The sequence below is a fragment of the Kogia breviceps genome, chromosome 6, assembly GCF_026419965.1.
Source record: "Kogia breviceps isolate mKogBre1 chromosome 6, mKogBre1 haplotype 1, whole genome shotgun sequence".
Taxonomy (NCBI): Eukaryota; Metazoa; Chordata; class Mammalia; order Artiodactyla; family Physeteridae; genus Kogia; species Kogia breviceps.
In genome coordinates, this window is record NC_081315.1 from 11,338,863 (window position 1) to 11,352,778 (window position 13,916).

Genomic DNA, 13,916 nt, shown 5'->3' on the forward strand with positions numbered 1-13,916 from the left:
AGAAACTTCCTGCAAGGAATGCAGAGAACCAACAGCCTTCACCTGCTCCACCATCTGGGTTTCACTGCCTCCTTGGCTCGGGCCAAGGCCATGCTCCCTGGGTGCTCCCATCTAGTGACTGAGCCTGGTGGGATTCCTGGAGCTGAGCCATCCCGGCCTAACAGGGGACTATTCTAACAGGTAATCTTTGTTCTGGGACTCCCTGGTGGCCTGGCTAAGACTTTCTCCTGGCAGCACTGCAGTCTAAGGCTCTTTCTACTCAATGTTCCTTCCTTCTCCTCTTGAACAAGTGTCAGACCAACACTGCAGTCTGCACATTCTCTCTGCCTACTTCTGCTCTTCCCCTTCTCTAGCTACACAGGAATTTTCCCAAATAAATCTCCTGTAAGCCTAGTCCTGTGCTGATATCTCCAACATGGAGGGCCTGAGATGATACTGTGGCTAATTACCTTCATGGATAGTAGAGACAGATTTACACTGGTAGGACTAGAGGTAATTGAGAAATGTCCAGCTAAAATATTAAATCCTATTACATAAATAGAGTATAAGAGTTCCGCTTCTAGGAATGATAAAGAAACATATTGCATACTAACATAATTACAGGGACAACTAGAAAAGTTTGACAAAATTTGAAGGAAAAAATATGTTTGAAGAAGCAGAAAACCATTAAAGTATTAAGAATTTTTAAGACCAGACCTAGAGAGAAAAGAAGAACAATGAGATAAGCACAACAATCTAAGTATTTAGAATTTTTAAGACCAGACCTAGAGAGAAAAGAACAATTTCAGAAAGTAACAACGGACCAAAGGTTGGGATATAATCACACAAATAAACTATTTACTTTCAAGCTAAATGCTGTTTATAAAAAACTCAAAGATCAGTTTTTGTATTTCAGTGTGTAATAATTATGTGAATTTGAGCAAGCTATTAACCTCAATTTTCTCACTGTGAAGTTGGTGAAATACTAACATACTACCTAAGTCTATTATGATAATTTTTGAGATATTTCTAGTGCTCTGAGAAGACAGTCCAATACATATTAAGCACTAAGATTTTGTTAAAGATCTAAAATAAGTGACATTCACGTACGCACGTGTATATTCACATACATTCCTTAGAAGACACTATTTTATTTAAAGCTATTTTATTTATTTTCACAAAAAGGTTCTTCTCTCAAATAGCTTTTGAGGTTCACTCATAAAAATTCATCAATATTTATTCTTGGGTAGAAAGTACAAAATGTAGATACTCTCACAATATTCTGTGGTATATATTTGGAAAATTTTTTTCAAAACTGATGATGAAATATAATCTCTGAAGTAGTGCATCAGAAATTTTAATTATGGTATGCCATAAAAACAAACATTTCAAGGGGTTGCTTATTACTCTGTATGTTAGAATATGCATTTTTTGTGATGCAAATTGAGCTATAATGTGATCAATTACTTACATAATTTGACTTGATTATACTAAACACTATTGTTGTTATTCAGTTTGGATCTATCTTCTGGAAAACCTACTATATAATTTGGAAAAAATGCGTGTCTTACTTCATAGGCATATTATGTCAGTGTGACTTTGCATATTTTTAACCAAAGGAATGGGTGAAAAACTTCTGTATTGCATAAATGTCTTTTTTTCTACTCAAACAATTTATAATATTGCTTTGACAAGGTATTTTGGTTTTAAGAATGCACCTATCTAATTGTATAGGAACAAAAGGTATATAGCTTTTTTCAGTTTTAAAATGTCATAAAATATTCGTTAATTATTTCTTGCAATTATCCTATTAAGTCAGTATTAATATTTCATTATGCAAATGCTGCATAAAGAAATTGAATAATATAAATGAATCAAAAAAGTATGAATAATTAAACAAAGTGAATGATTGTAGTGTTTTTTTTTAACATCTTTATTGGAGTATAATTGCTTTACAGTGTTATATTAGTTTCTGCTGTATAACAAAGTGAATCATCTATATGTATACATACATCCCCATATCTCCTCCCTCTTGCGTCTCCCTCCCACCCTCCCTATCCCGCCCCTCTAGGTGGTCACAAAGAACATGGGGAGGGGGGAGGGTAAACTGGGACTAAGTGAGAGAGTAGCACTGACATATATACACTATTAAATGTAAAATAGATAGCTAATGGGAAGCAGCTGCATCGCACGGGGAGATCAGCTCGGTGCTTTCTAGTGTTTATTCTGTGGTCTATCATTCTAAAGTTTCACTGTCTCCTGAATAATGATGTTGGACTGTAGTAAACCTTTTCCTCACATAAAAAAAGTAATGATTTATGACATTATTAATTGTCTAAACGCCATCTGGAAAGATGCGCCGTTTCATTCTGAAATTAATTTTCAAAAAGTATACAGGCATTTCATAAATCATAATTTATTTCTATCTTCATACCATATTTGGTCAGCTGGCTATTATTTGCTAGCCTGTTGGCACTGATAATTTGGATCAGTTTGTATTTCAAATCACTCAGGAACTTAATAGCTTATAAATGTTTACACCGGGACCGAAATGGAGAAGAAAACAATTTTTGAAGGAAAACATCAGTTTGTACACCAGTCCTGGACAACACTGAGTAATGTTGGCTTCACTTTTTATTATTGGTTTCAATCTCTCTGTAGTTGAAGCCAATTCTTCATACAGCCTCCCTTTCCATAACAACCTACTCTTTACAAAATAATATCTTTGATATGATGTATCTTTGTGGAAGAAATCAAAACTATTCAGATATAAAATTTCTCATAGATTGCTATAATTTACTCAGTTCTCCCTGTATCTATGCCCTCGGATAGTTGCCTACTATACTGACTCTGAAACCAGTCATGCAAATTACTTTGGTTAATGGTAGTGGCAAATGTGGCACAGCAGAAAGTTGAAAATTGCTTCTACATTGGGATTTTCCCTTTCTTGGTGCTATTGAAATATGCCATCCCATTTGTAAGAAAAAAAAAAAAGTCTAGGGTAGCCTGTTGCCTGATGAAAAACAATGATCACATCACCCCTGTAACCACTACTAATATATACTCCCATTGCCAGGCTTAAGAATGAGGCCACCCTAGATCAACCAGGCCTAGATGACCCGCCAACTGACCATAGATGTCTAGACAAGACCAGTTGAGGTCAGCAGAGCAGAGCCTACATCAGCAGAACTATCTAATCAATACAGAGATTTGTGGGAAATAATAAATGGTGGTTGTTTAAGAAACTAGATTTTGGAGTAATTTGTTATGCAGTTGAAGCTAACTAATACAACTTAGTTTGTACGGTGAGTCATAAAAAAACTCTCACTCATTGGGACTCTTTTCAAATTCTCAAAGCAAATGATTGCTAATAAATATTTTAAATAGCAGCACCTAAGGTCTTTTTTTTTCATTGTGGGGTGTGAGGTGGGGAGGTAAGGAAATGCATTGGAACTCCATGTAGAGTCTTATGCTCAGAACTGTGGAAGCCAGAAGGAAATTTTATCTTGCTTTTAATGGACATCAATGATTAGTATAATTTAAAAAAACATGCAATACACTAAGTATTTTTAATATTAAAATCAAATGTGTTTATTTATGTGTATTTTTATTCCTTTAGATAGTTAAGTGAATTTTAGATTTGCTGCAAATTTTAACTAATTTAAAATCTTTCTTCAACTTCTATGTCTGATTATTTTATTTCATATTCAGTGCTACTAGAAAATAGAATTTCATAAAAAGAGAAACAGCAGATTTTCCTTTTACTAAGTAGATAGTAAGTAACTACTAGTAAATTTTCCAACCATCAGAGTTTTCTGTCACTCTTCCTGGGTCTGAGGGGATAGTAGAAGCCATTCACTGGAAAAATTTAATGTGGTTTATTGGCAGAAAGTTGCTCCTCTTTTTTATTTACCTTATGTGATAAATTTATCAGTTTATTTTCTAATAGCTAGGAAAGAAATAAAGTCATACTTAATGATTAGCACACAATCACAAAAAACAAAGAGAGTACTAGTGGATTTAAGAAGTCAAATTTGGTGAAGGAGAGGATGAAAACTGTAATATAAATTGGTTTCTCAGCCAAGTATACAACCTAAGAATATGTATCAAACATGAGCATAGTACTGTATTATCAAGTCCTATTCCTAAGAGTTCAAAAGGGCAAAGTTTTTTTTAATATATATAATTATTATAGTGTTTTCATTGCAAATTTTGTCCTTTATTTTGTAGCCACGTAGGCAACACATGCCAGAAGACAAAAAAAAAAAAAAAAAAAAGAAAGTGATACTCTCACATCTCACTAGTTAGGATGGCTATTATTAAATACAAAATAAAACCAAAGAAAGTAAACAAATGTTGGCAAGGATGTGGAGAAATTGAGAAATTTGGGACACTTCTAAACTGTCGGGAGGAATGTAAAATGGTGCAACTGCTGTGGAAACAGTATGGAGGTTCACCAAGAAATTAAAGATAGAACTACCATATGATCCAACAAATTCACTTCTGGGTTTATACCCAAAATAATTTTAAAAAATTAGGATCTTGAAGAGTTATCTGCTCTTTCATGGTGTTCATTTAAGTACTATTCACAATAGCCAAATTATGAAAACAACCTAAATATCCATCAAAAGATAAATGGATAAAGAAAATGTAGTATATAAATACAATGGAATATTATTCAGATTTTAAAAAGAAGAAAATTGTCATTTGTGACAATATGGATGAAACTTGAGAACATCATGCTGAGTAAAATAACGCAGTCGAAGAAAAGACAAATACTGCCTAATTCCACTTACATGAGATACTTAAAACAGTCAAACTTATAGAATAAAAAGTAGAGAATAGAATGGTGGCTACCATGGGCTTGGCGTCAGGAGAAATGGGAAGTTATTCAATTGGTATGAAGTTTCAGTTACGCAAGATGAATTAGTTCTAGAGATTTGCTCTACAGCATACTACATATAGTTAACAATACTGTATTGTGCACTTAAAAATTTGTTAAGAGGCTAGATCTCATGTTAAGTATACTTACCACACACACAAAAAAAAGGACACGCGAAAACTCTTAGAGGTGATGGATATATCTAATACCTTGATTGTGATGGTGGTTTCATGGGTGTATGCATATGTACAAACTCATCAAATATTATATATTTTAAAAGTGCAGTTTTTTAAATCAATTTTACCTCAATACATTTTTTAAAATTGAAGTATAGTTGATTTACAATATTGTGTTAGTACCGGGTGTACAGCAAAGTGATTTGGTTATACATACATATGTATACATCTATATTTCTTTTTAAAAATTCTTTTCCATTATAGTTTATTACAAGTTATTGAATATAGTTCCCTGTACTATAAGTAAATCCTTTTTTATCTGTTTTATATATGGTAATACAGTTGTTTTTAAAAAAGGAAAAATCCCTATAAATAAAATTACACATTTTCCAAAATTTTCTTTCATATATTGTTGAGATTCTACCCTTAAAACGTAATCACCCTATAAGGTCAGTAAAATGGCTATGGGGAAAAACTAATAATGACTTTAGAAACCAAAAGTCTTTAAAATCATGTATGATTCCAAAACAATAATTTATTTTTCAACAGAATCATCTAATAATCATCCACTCAATGATTTCTACTAAAATTAATATTAGTTATAAATTGTTAGGATACCTCATTTAAAGCCAGAAATATATATCATTTATAAAACAACTGAGATATAAAATGAAATGAAGCTGACATTTAAATTTGTCCTTGACAGTACAGTAACAAATATATATGGGCAAAATATATAGTGCATATGGAAAAAATTATTTAGAAATTACTTTAAACCAAGTAATCAAATATGTAACTACTTGTCTTAAACTCTCATGCGGCTCACTCCCTCTTTTCACGTATCTTTCAGCTGCATCTATCTTACAGTTCTCGTATTATAATGCAGTTATTTTGCCAATGTTTGACTTCTCACTGTAACATCCTTGAAGATCAGACCTATTTCTTCTTTATCTTTTTATTCCTAGTATCTGGCACAGGTACTCATAATCAATTGATGATTTAAAAACGACTGCTCAGAGACTTCCCTGCTGGTACAGTGGTAAAGAATCTGTCTTCCAATGCAGGGGATGCAGATTCAGAGGATGCAGGCTCGATCCCTGGTGGGGGAACTAAGATCCCACATGCCACGGGGCAACTAAGCCCACACACCGCAACTACTGAGCTCACGCGCCTCAACAAGAGAGCCCACGTGCCACTAACTACAGAGTCCATGCACTCTGGAGCCCACGTGCCACAACTGCAGAGCCCATGTAACCTAGAGCCCATGCACCATAACTAGAGAGAGAAAACCCGTACGCCACAACTAGAGAGAAGCCCGCCAGCCACAACTACAGATCCTGCATACTGCAACTAAGACCCGACACAGCCAAAAAAAATAAAGAAAATAAATAAATATTTTTAAAATGATTTATCAATGAATTAATGCTGCCCTGTCAGTTTTCTCATATTTAAGAAAAAAATATATTCTGCTATAAATCCACATTAATGCCATAACACGTTTCTTAGAGGCTTCCATCTCTATCTGAGAGGCTCCATTTAGTTTAAATGGCTCTGTGTAAGGCAAGAGGTGAGGATCTAGTCGAAGGGACCAGACAGAAATTAAAAAATAAGGAAGTAGATGGCAATAAAAGAAATGGAAAGGCAGTCCAAATATACAATTAAATAAAAGCACCAGGATACTGTCATATAAATAGTATGGGGAGAAAAATCTAAAAACTTTTGGATTTTTATGGGCCTGTGGATTGCATGGTATATACAGAAAAGTAAGCAGACTGTCATGCTGAGTGCTTCTATTCTGACTCTGTTAACTAACACTGAAACGTAGTTGATGGAAGAAATTAGTATTTTAGATAAACTAATGTAATTAGCATGTAGACTTCATCTAAATAACTGTAGTGTTACTACATCTATTCTAAAATAATTCCAATACAAAATTCTCAAAAACTTGATACTAGGCATGTGAAATTCTCATGAATCATCAGCGAAGATTCATTGAACTAAGTTTATAAGCATTCATTAAAATTCACGGATTAGTGTGCTTATGGACAATCTATCAAATCTAGGAACACAAAAGGCCACATTTTAAGAACACGTGGGTTCATGTGCCCTATTTGAAAAGTGAATTTTTATGACTTTTACAGCCTTAGCCATCTAACATAAATATATTCTTACTATGTTATATTTCTGAATCTTTGAGAATAATCTGGATGGTATTTATTTGTGCCAAATAATATACAATTTGATGAAAGAAAATGACATTTAGGTCATTTGCATTTTGTAGAATCACTCAGTTCACACGCACTAAGGCAATGTATTTAAGGAGGTTTTGATGAAAGGGATGTATGTTAAAGTGAAAAATAAGAAAGAAATGAGAAGTATTTGGGCCAAGAAAAAAATCCTAGGGTTTGTTGTTGTTGTTGTTATTGTTTATTTTGCTTTTATTTGTGTATCTAGTGATGACTTTTTATTGCTAATTACTGCCTAGTTACATGCATTATTGCTCCCCTTCACATTGTGCTTTCTTCTCCTGCACTAGGAAAAGCACTTAGAACCTTTTAACATTTCTTTCTCCAGTTTCACATATTAGAATGAACCAACACCACACAAAATATCAAATCTTTCAACATTGTTCCTAGTTTATATTTAATCACATAAATTTAATGTCCTTTTTGAAATTTATTAGCAGGATAATCTAATTTATTGTTCAACAAAACATACAAATAAATTCAACTCAATTGAATGAATATTTATGGAGGACCTACCCTGGGTCAAGCATCATATCAAGTTGTGAGTACACAAAACTTCTCTCATGTTTTTGGAAACTAGATTGTTTAGTGGGGAAAATAGTTTGCATTTAGTAGAAAATATAAAGTTGAAAACTTAAATTTTACATGCTGACTTGTGTCTCCATAAATCTTTAGAGAGTGCTTCTTCCTTCAGAATAGACTGAGCAAAAAGACTTATTGCTACAAGTCTCCCCACAAGAATAAAGAAGGAGAGGAACAGTGTACTCTGATGTTGACTTCAGTTAAAATACCCTGAACCATCAGTGCAGGGCTACTTAGGGTAGAGGCAAAAGCCACTATCATTTCTGAAATTTGAAGTGTGCATTGTAATGTACACATCTTATGCTTAATGTCCTTTCAGCTGGAAACAACTGTTTCCCTGTCAAAATGCTTCAAAAAGATTCACTGTTTACTTTTCAGAGAAGACTGAAGCTTGACTTTGGGCTATCAGTTCCTAGCCAGTTCTGCTATAAGGATCACAAAATACGTGCCTCTGCCGTATCCAGGTTCCAAGGTCTAATATATATCACCTGCTTTTCGATCTCTATTATGGGAAAAAAACAAAACAAACCCCCAATCAGAAAATTCATATTTCATTATAAGGGACAAGGGGAAGTATGGAAAAGAGAACAGTAGCATTGATGAGTTTGCATGTCAGGGACATATTTTTTCCTCTACTCAAAGAAAATATAATTAGAAATTAACTCATCAATCACACAACCTAGTTTAGAGGTACCATAGGTATGCAACTTTATGGAATTCCAAAGAGAAAAATTTATAGAATTCTCTTTTGTTTAAAATTTTCAAATAGATGTTCAATTATATTTTCAAATACTTCTCATGTTCTTTGCATCAGAAATGAATATTTTAATTTCATATTAATTTTTCTTTATAAAATCAACCATATGTTCCCACCAAACAGTTTTAAAAATAGGAGAACTGGAAGATTAAGAGAGAAGACAGAAAGAATCTCAACATATTTTGGTTATTATTCATTTTTACATATCTGTATGCTTCTAAAAGGAATATTTTGAAAACATAAGCTGATTTTTCATTCTCTCTAAATAATATTTCATTGTTGCTTCCCAAAGATTTGCTAATTCCACACTGAGATTATAGAAAACCTATCTTTTTTAAAAAGAAATAAATGGGTTTTATAAATTCTGTCACTTGCTGAATGTGTATCTATGATGAAGCTAGAAGGTTTCCCATAGAATCATATCACATAGGGAAAAATTAAGGATATGAGTGTGATAGTCAATTTTATGTGTTAACTTAGCTAGGCCAAGGTGCCCAGATATTTGGCCAAACATTATTCTGGATGTTTCTGTGAGGGGTTTGGGGATGATATTAAGATTTAAATCAGTAGATTCTGAGAAAAGCATCAGTTGAAGGCCTTAATGAAGCAAAGACTGAAATCTTCCAGAGCAAGAAGGAATTCTGCCAGCAGACTGCTTTTGGACTTGAACTGCAGCTCTCCCCTAGGTCTCCAGCCCACCCACCTACCCTGTAAGTTTGGAATTATACTTCCACAATTGTGTGAGCCAGTTCCTTAAAATAAACATCTCTCTATGTATGTATACACACATTCCGTTAGTTCTGTTCCTCTGGAGAACCCTGCCTAATACAATGAGTAAAGGATATTCTCAATCTGTAAGAAAGAAATCTTTCTAAGACCTATGTAGTTGATGCCAGGGAGATACTTCAGGAAGAGAGAGAAAAGAAGAAAGACAAGATATGAGATTCAGTTAGCCTGGATTTCCCCACAGTTGAAGTCAAACACCAGGAAATAGGAGTTGTAGAGTTACCTTGTTACATGCGGGGAATCCCGCTTCCTAGGGCAAAAGAGAAGAAATCGTGTGTGTACAGTGCCCTATCCAACATGGTGTTGGGAAGTACATTATCAATGTCTGGAGGGGAGGTGGGGCTGCTAGCCCAACCGCAAGAAGAGGTCTGGAAGAGGCCTGGGAAAATTCAAAGGGAGACTCAAGATGCTTGAGGCTAAGCAGAGCTCATGAACATCAGCCACAAATACAACTATTCTCCTGAAAGAACAGACAGATAGGTGGACAACAATACAAAACAATCAAGTCAATGGCCCTTGCCAGTCACATGCCAACAAAGAGTTGCAGAAACGTGAAGACAGACCATGGATCTATAAATATTCCTTGTGCCTTGCCCACACATCTACTCCCTGCCATCCTACAACCACTAGTGCCAGTTTCTTAGACATCCTCCTGTAATTATTGTAAGTTTGAATAGGTACTTGTGTGTATAGCTATTTTTAAAACATTGTCTCTCTATATTTTAAAAGTATATTTCAATGATTGTACTTTAGAGAGATATATTTACTTTTTATTCTATACAGTTTTCTGCATTATACTTATTTAGTCATCTGGTAAAATTCTATTAATTCAAATAAAACTGCCTCAAATAGCCATCATCAAAAAATCTACAAACAAATGCTGGAGAGGGTGTGGAGAAAAGGGAACCCTCTTGCACTGTTGGTGGGAATGCAATTTGATACAGCCACTATGGAGAACAGTATGGAGGTTCCTTCAAAAACTAAAAATAGAATTACCAAACAACTCAGCAATCCCACTACTGGGCATATACCCAGAGAAAATCCATAATTCAGAACGAGTCATGTACCACAATGCTCATTGCAGCTCTATTTACAATAGCCAGAACATGGAAGCAACCTAAGTGTCCATCAACAGATGAATGGATAAAGATGTGGCACATGTATACAATGGAATATTACTCAGCCATAAAAAGAAACGAAATTGAGTTATTTGTAGAGAGGTGGAGGTACCTAGAGTCTGTCATACAGAGTGAAGTCAGAAAGAGAAAAACAAATAGCGTATGCTAACACATATATATAGAATCTTAAAAAAAAAAAAAAAAGGTTCTGAAGAACCGCAGGGCAGGACAGGAATAAAGATGCAGAGAATGGACTTGAGGACATGGGGAGGGGGAAGGATAATCTGTGACGAAGTGAGAGAGTGGCATGGCATATATTACCTAATGTAAAATAGCTAGCTTGTGGGAAGCAGCTGCATAGCACAGGGAGATCAGCTCGGTGCTTTGTGACCAGCTAGAGGGGTGGGATAGGGAGGGTGGGAGGGAGATACAAGAGGGAGGAGATATGGGGTTATATGTGTATGTATAGCTGATTCACTTTGTTATATAGCAGCAACTAACACACCATTGTAGGGCAATTATACTCCAATAAAGATGTTAAAAAAAAAAAAAGGACACAATGTAAGTTGAATTCCTATAGTTTAACACTATAGAGAATTAGAGGCTACGTGTTTAAAAGCCAACTGGTTGCCAATGATCCTTGTTTTGTAAGCTTGTTAAGACACGTGGTGCATTAAAATGAACAAAAGTTTGAGAACTATTTGTGAAAACTCAAACCAACTGTTTGAGTTTTATAGAAACTATAAAAAAATTTTTTTTTGATTTTAATTAAAAAAATAAAACTGCCTCATTTCTTTTTGAGGGTTGCAGTTTTATATATCAGTGTTCTATAATCCATTTAATCTCTTTATCCAAGTTTTTTCAATGGAGTTTCAGGTTTTTGCAACATTTTTTCTATGATAAATTGATCAAATAATTACTTTTGCACATACATTATTCTACATATCTACATGTATAAGGAATTCTATTATTATTGGAATTTTTGACACAATCAACTTTGTTTCAACAAATATGTTTGTAATTGTTCCTTGAATCATTCTTATGATGGTTACTTTGTCAGACAATTTTAACAACTCTGTAACCTCAGTGTTAGCTTTAGGGACTCTCCTTTTTCATTGAATTTGAGACCTTCCTGGTTCTTGGTATGATGAATTTCTTTTGACTGACACGTGAAGATTTGGGGTGTTATGTTATGATAGTCTGGATCTAATTTTAAACCTTCTGTTGTAGCTGGCTTCCTCAGACATTGTTCTGGCTTGGGTGGAAAGCACTTGCCTGTCATGACTAGGGCTGGATTGCAGCTCAAATTCTGCACTTGGCCTTCCTTGACACCTGAGGGGCAAGGTTCTCTAGGTGGGGGATGAGAGCTCTAGCTTCTCACTGTGCCTCCATTGACTCATCCCTGGTTGAGAGGGGTAAGAGTACCTCATTACCTCAGGCCAAGGGGCCTCCCCTGACACCACAGGGAGAAAGAAATGATGATCTATTTTCTACGGACTGGTAGTCAAAGTTCTAACTCCCACTAGGCTTCCTCTGGTACCACCCCACCTGGGAAGGAGAGGTGAAAGGGTGCCTCATTAATTCTGGATGGGGGGGTGAATTCCAGGTCCTCCTGTGGCCTCCTCTGTCACCAGAACTGGTGCCTCACTGGAGGCCCTCTGGTGGGATGGAAGCTCTGATTCCCTGCTGTCCTTCCCTGACACCACTGTAGCAGAGAGTTTGGGGCACCTGGGTGCAGCATGGCGAGGTTAGAACTCTTGACTCCCCATTCAGCTTTTGCCGCCATGGATGCCGGGTTGGGGGCATAACTTTTGCTGTGGTATCTGGTTACAGTACAGTGAATATTTTCTAAACGTGTTCTGTCTTCCTAGGCTTCCCTTTTGTTGATCCTTTGATCAGAGATGGCAGGCCTTTATTGGGGCTTATTTTTTGTTGTACCTGTTGGCAGTCCTAGGTTGCCAGCTTTTCCATCTCCAATCTTAGATATATGAGGCAAAAAGAAAATCCAGGAACTTACAACTGTGCTGTGTCATTCTTTGTGTCCTGAGGTCCCTACCAGTCGGCCTCCGCCCCTACACTTTTAGGGGTTTTCATATGTTTCTTTTATGAACGATATTCAGGATTTCTAGTTGCACTTAATGGGAGAAAGGGGAAAAAAGAGGCCTACTCCATATTCCCAGAAGCAGAAAATTTCATTTATTAGCTCTCAACCTTTTGTCCTATTTTCTTGTGTGTTTTAAGGATAATAATGTGAAGTTCTATAATTTTTATTGAACAGGTGCATCATAATATACTCTAGGATGAGTCAAGTGTAGTCTACAATAGCTATTCAATGTATACTTAACAGCTGAGCATTTCTATAGGTCCACTGGATGACTGGGGCCTTTTTTTTTTTTTTTTTTTCTGGACATGTAAGACAATGGTGAGAGTACTTAAGAAAAGGCTTCATAAAACAGTCCTCAGCTGTGTTTAGTGTTTTGGTAGCTTTAATGATTTTTTCATGGAATTTTACCTTAATGTCACTTAGAGTGTTACCTCCTATATCTTACATATTACATTAAATGATGATCAATGTGTAAAAAGATTTAAAATATTCTTAATCAGAAAACATTATTTTAAGATTTTTAAAATTACAAATGAAAATATTCCTAACCTGACTTCCTGACCTGATAATTACAGAAGAGTGAATGGAGTAAAACCTAATACATAAGATAAGATGAATATGGGATACAAATTTCTGAACCATATCATACCAAAGTGTAAAGAGTTTATTGTTAAAGGTGGGATTGAAGTCAAAATTTACCACTTGCAATCTCAGGTAAATAAACACTTAGCCTGTTTGAGTAGTTACCTCTATAAAGTGGGAGTCGTAATATCTTCCTTGAAATATTGTTGTGAGGATTTCAAATGATATTTAGCAATGTGTGTTTTGGTGACATTTCTTTGGGATTTCTTAGTTCTGGGAGTATATCTAACTGTGTTCAAATTCCTCATTTGCTTATCCCTCTCCCACAACTTCAGGAAACGAACTATGCTTTTTTATCTTTTTATCACCAATCACTGCCTCTGTGACTGATGAATGGATGAATTAAATAGGTACTATAGGCCTTAAGTAATCCTTCAATTTTCCTCTGTATTGCTGGAATCATGAAACTGGAAGAAATTAATTTTGTAGTTTTTAAAAGAAGAAATCCCCTTATCTTCAATCTCCTTCATAATATCACAATGTTTTGGGGTTACTACCTATGATATCCACATATATTGGCTATCTCCAAAAGGGAATGCGTCCTGTATATCTTCTTTCTGGCCTATTTTAACAGCAGGTGTAGCTAATGAACATTAGGCACGGAGCAACAATCTTTGTACAATGATCAAGTAAACAGTTTTTAT